A 5,549-nucleotide genomic window follows, 5' to 3' on the forward strand; every position below is an offset into this window, starting at 1 on the left:
AGCGACACCACATAAAGGGCTTTAAAAGAAATGCCACAGTCGGGCGTCTGAGCGACACCACATAAAGGGCTTTAAAAGAAATGCCACAGTCGGGCATCTGAGCGACACCACATAAAGGGATTTAAGATAAATGCCACAGTCGGGCGTCTGAGCGACACCACATAAAGGGCTTTAAAAGGAATGCCACAGTCGGGCGTCTGAGCGACACAACAAAAAGGGCTTTAAAAGAAACAATCACAGTGAATATACTAGAGGTAAACCATCCCAGGGGTATTTGATAATACCAAAAATAGCACGGGTTAGTCCACAACAAAATAATAATCATCATTATCACATGTCACAAGCTATAATATCAGTTCTGATTTAACAGTTTCACCTCCGAAGACCGACACTAAGACCGACACTTGACCCATCCCAGACTGTAATCCTTAACCATGGATACGGCTATTCGAATAGGTTTAATCTCTGCAGAGGGTGTATTCTTTACCCACGAGTAACGGATTTCATTAGTCCATCGGGACTAATTCCGTCTACGGTCTTTTTGTTGAAAACACACCTAACTTGCACACACCAGCTTAACTCACACGTGTCTGGAATCACCCACGACACCTGTCAAGCAAACTCTAAGTGGGGAGGCTACAACCTCGCGTAGCATGGGATCAAATTTATATTGCGCGCTCTAAGGGGTGGCCTCCCCTCTCGGTCTCAACCGGAAACACCCATGCCCCCGGACCAGGTGGCCTGCCTACCAGCTACAACCGGTACCTTCCACCCTGGCCTCTCTGTACGGTGTGTGCTAGAAAGAGGTTGACAACTTACTGATCCGTACTCTACTTGTTGTAGAGACGAGTGGTAGTACGAAACAAGTATGGGGGTTACTGGAACAAGACTCGATCTACGGTCGACTCAGGAGGTTTAAGTATTCCCTGCATGATTAGCATAACGAATATATTTCAACCAACAGAGTCACCGCTCATATTACCTTGCCATGCCATACCAGACATAACCGTCCCGACGGAGACCGGCGACAAACTCATGCCTACCCAAGGCAGAGGTTTTCCTGGGTTCCTGCCGGTATGCATGCAAGGCACATGAGGGTGATTATCATCACAAGTGTGTTCATTTCCAACAACATGGAAATCACTAATATGCATTCATGCAAATGATCACATCACATGAAATAACAACTCTCCGAAATGAGGTGGTATGATAAACGTGTCAACGAACACCCAAAAATATCATGCCGGGGTTCAGAATGCTTGCCTTCAATGGGTGTAAAGGCAGGGGTGCACTCCAAAACTTTTGAAAGTTTTCTTCTCTCTCTCCAAGGTCCTATTTTAAACAAATTTGAATTAACACACAAATTGAAAAACAGCACAAAAAGTTGTTTGAATTTTTTTCAAATAAATCTTAAAATAAACTAGGTTAAATTTGAGAGAGGTAGGAAAAAGAATCAATTCATTTGGAGTTATATTTTAAAAGATATAGCCAGTCAAACATTTGGTCAAAATCTGTTTTTTTATAAAAAATAAATAAAACAGAATTAAAAGAAAACGATTCGAAATCACATACACGTCGAAGACGTATTCCGACTATACGCCTCCACTTACTCCAGCGTGGACGCGCATGGGTCACCGACAGTGGGCCCGCCTGGCCCACTGGTCAGGTTTGACCAGTCTCCCTCCCTCCTCTTCCTCTGGCCGAATAGAGGCGGGGGCTCCGGCGATCTTCGCCGGCGTTAGGCGGCTCCTCGCGGGCATCTGAGTGCAGGAATGGATCCGCCAGTCCTAGGCAGTCCTTCCGGTGGTCGTAGGGTAGCCGGGGGTGGAGGGGGTCGCCGGCGGCGAGCTCCGCGGCGGAGGGAAGGCTTCGGTGGACTTGGGGATTCCGGCCATGGTGGTTCCCGAGCGGGTCTGGGAGGCTAGGCAGCTCCGCGGGTTCAAGTGGAGTCAGACGGTGGTGTTTGTGAGGGCGGGGGAGGTCCTGGTGCGTCCGAACCGACCAGAACGAGGCGGCGGCCGAGCTGACCGGAGAGGTTGAAGACGACCTCCTCGCTTCGATTGACGACTAAGGGTGTACGAGAAGGACGGCGTGAAGCTGCCTGGGTGCTCGGAGGAGTCCGGGGATCCCTTTTATAGCACGTCCAAGTCGGTTCGCGGCGGCCGGGGATAAGCTCGCCGGCGAACCGCCCTACTGTACTGCAGGGCGACGCGGCGGTGGTTGGCCGGCTCCAGGAGCTACCGACGAACGCTCCACTGTCGAAGGAGGCGAGCTAGCGCGCTGTGGTGGCTTGGGCAGCGCCGACCGTGGCAGTGGCAGATGAGGACGCAGGCGTGCCGCCAAGGAGCTTGCTGGCAACGCTGCAGAGGGCTAGGAGGCGGTCGGGGCTCTTGGCACGATGTGGCGAGTGGGTAAGGATCAGGACGAGCTCGGGGAAAGCTTATCGAGGGGCGCGCTGGCTCGGGCGCGAGCACGTGCAAAACGCGTGCTCTGCTCGTGCTCCGGGCGTGCACGGCGACTGCTCGACAAAATGCCAGGATGGCCAAAACTGCTAGAGAGCTAATGCAAATCCACAGGCCTGGGTTAGAGATCGTTAGCAGGCTACTAGACAACTTGGTTTGGACAGATGGGAAAGTTTACAACACAAACTTACAATCATGCCAAATCTGTCCATGCCCACAGGGTGTTTGACAAAATGCCAGAGGCATCTAGGCAGGTCTTGGAGTGGCCACTTCTTCCAGATCAGTGTCTCTATGGGTGTATGAGAGGGTGGTGAAGTTAGTTTGCAAAAGGGAGAAACTTGCTAGTGCAAGTTTTGCAAAACTACACTTCTGGGTAGGGAGTGAATGGTATCATTTCATGAACCACAAATGATCAAATGAGTGTATGCTCCTGGCCTCAGGGGTTTAGTAGGGTGGTCTACAAGTAGGATAAAGAATCAAGGGCCAGAGGGCAAGCAAGACTAAGGTTGCTGTACAAACTATCATGATGGACCAGAATGAAGATGAGGTTGGTTCTCTCAAAATTTTCAAAGAACATCCCTGGATTTTTGCATATAATAGAATGATGTGCTCCTACTGTCATCCCATAATTTTGGTGGAAGCTAGAAAGAAGTATTTAAAAGGGTTGTAGTGCAAAATTGTCCACTGGACCAGAGAAGAAAAACATGTGAAATACTCAAAATATGCAATGAAATAAATATATTAATGCACAAAAGTGATTTAGAGAGATCCCATGACATCTCCAAATTTTGGTTTGATTTTTAGATAAATTTATCAAATGGTTGTAGTTCAAAGAGAGCTCCAAAACTTAAAACAAGTCATTTTAATGAATATAGCTCAGGGTGAAATAATTTAATAAATAATCCTACTGATTAGGAAATTGTTTTAATGAGATGGCATAGAAGTTCAATATGTTTGGAAAGATCCACTTGGGAAAAATAAATCCTTAAAAAGAAAGGTTTTGAAATCAACAGAAATATTCTTGCAGGCAAAAATTTTAACTCTTGGCAAAATTTTAATAACTAAAACCTGGCTAAATTTTTGTCGTACTGCCGGTGTGGTGGCAGCTTCTTGGGTTCGCCAAACATGTCGGTGAAGTCATCGAGGCCACTTGCACTGCTGGTGGAGGGGGCTCGTCCTTGTTCGCGCTCGGCGCGCGCCAGTCCACGACCGCCATGTACCAGATGTCTTTCCCGGCATGCCACTTGGCGAACTGGTCCGCCTCGATGTAGTCGATGTTGGTAGTGGTGCCCTTGGGGCAAACATCTTGTACTGTTATGATCTCGCCCTGGTGCACGAAGGAGATGGTCTTCTCCAACCAGTGACAATTCATGGGACTATTTTGCTAGAGCCAATCCATGCCCAGCACGCCATCGTACGCCCCGAGCGAAAGCTGTCGCATGTGCGTGCTGAATGTGTGTCCCTGGCACCACCACTGCACAGCAGGAATCATGCTTTCGTAGATCAGGTGCTCACCGTTGGCGACACGCACCTCCACGGGCGGCAAGGGTGTGCTTGTTGCCTTGATCCGCCCCGCGAATGCCTGAGAGATGAAGCTGTGTGTACTGCCCGAGTCCATGAGCAGCAACATCACCTGATTCCCCACCATAGCTCGAAGGCGAATGGTGCGCGACGAGTCCACGCCAGAGATTGCGTGTGTGGAGATGAGGCAGCATTCTGGTGCGGGTTGCTCCGGTACAGGCGCGTCTAGAAGGTTGAGCGCGTGCACCACATCGTCAGTGAGTACCTCGTCGTAGTCGCCCACTTGAATGGTGAGCAACTGCATCTGCTGCTTGCAACGGTGCTCGCGGGAGTATCGGTCGCCGCACTTGAAGTAGAGCCCGTTGGTGCGTCGGAAGTCGCGGAGTTGGCGCTCGCGGGCGAACTTTTCGTTGGCGGCCGAGCCGCTGCTGGTGGCCGCGGGTGAACCACGGCAGGCAGAGGCAGGGGACGTCCGACAGGAATCAACCGAGGGCGCGGGCGACGAATGTCATTTTCTTCCTCCTAGATACGGGCCAGTACCGAGGCACACGTGATGCTAGTCGGAGCCTGAAGACTAACAGCAGCGCGTAAATCATCCTGCAGCCTGAGGAGGAACTGGGTGACGAAGAAACGCGGGCTCAACGAGGTGTCGAGGGCGAGGAGATGGTACATGTGAGCTTCGAACGCCGCTCGGTACTCTGCCACCGTGCCTGTTTGCCGTAGTTGCAGGGGTTGATGCATCTCCAGCTCGAACTCGTCCGCCCCAAATTCTTCGCAGATCGCAGCAAAGAAGGCGTCCCACTCGAGCACGCGATGAGCTTGATGGTACGCCTAAAGAAATGAGCAGCCTGTCCCTCGATGTACAGCATCGCCGTGGTCGCCCAATTGTGTGGTGGTACGCGGTACAACTTGAAGTAGGTGACACAGCGATCGTTCCACAAGTACGGGGTTGAGCCGTCGAACCGTGGAAAATTGTTCTTGGGCGGCTTGGTGAAATACTCCTCTTGCCGCGGCATCTCCATGTCATGGTGGCCCGGAGCAAGGTCGTCGGGGTGTGGACCGTCGACGCGGCCCCCTCCATGCCGTAGTTGAAAAAAAGGCGGTCCATTATTGACGAGGTGAGGTTGCGACGCATGTGGATCCACCGGTGCCGTGGAGGAGCCGGTCACGGGGCTGCCTCGTGGAATACTTGGAGGGCGGCCGCGCGGCGAGGTCGCGGGTGGTGGTGGTGCGGTCTCGCGCTGCTAACGCACCTCATCAACGTCCGCCTGCGTCAGATCCACTTGCCGGCGCAGGTGGGCGAGATCGACGGAGACCTGCTTGTTGGAGGCGATCTGCGCCTCCGCTTGCTTGTCGCCGGTGAGTTTGCTCTCGTCTAAGGGGGTGAGCAGGGACGAGAGCATGGACTTGAGTTCCTCCGACGATTCCGCCATGGCGAGGAGGATATGCTTGGTCTACGCAGAAGGCTTGGAAGATGGCGCCGTGATGGCTCGATCTAACCCCGCTTGGGATTTTGTGTCGATTTCCCAAAGCAATTCAACACCCAAGCAGTGGATGTTACAGATC

Source organism: Triticum dicoccoides, chromosome 2B, assembly GCF_002162155.2.
Source record: "Triticum dicoccoides isolate Atlit2015 ecotype Zavitan chromosome 2B, WEW_v2.0, whole genome shotgun sequence".
Lineage (NCBI taxonomy): Eukaryota > Viridiplantae > Streptophyta > Magnoliopsida > Poales > Poaceae > Triticum > Triticum dicoccoides.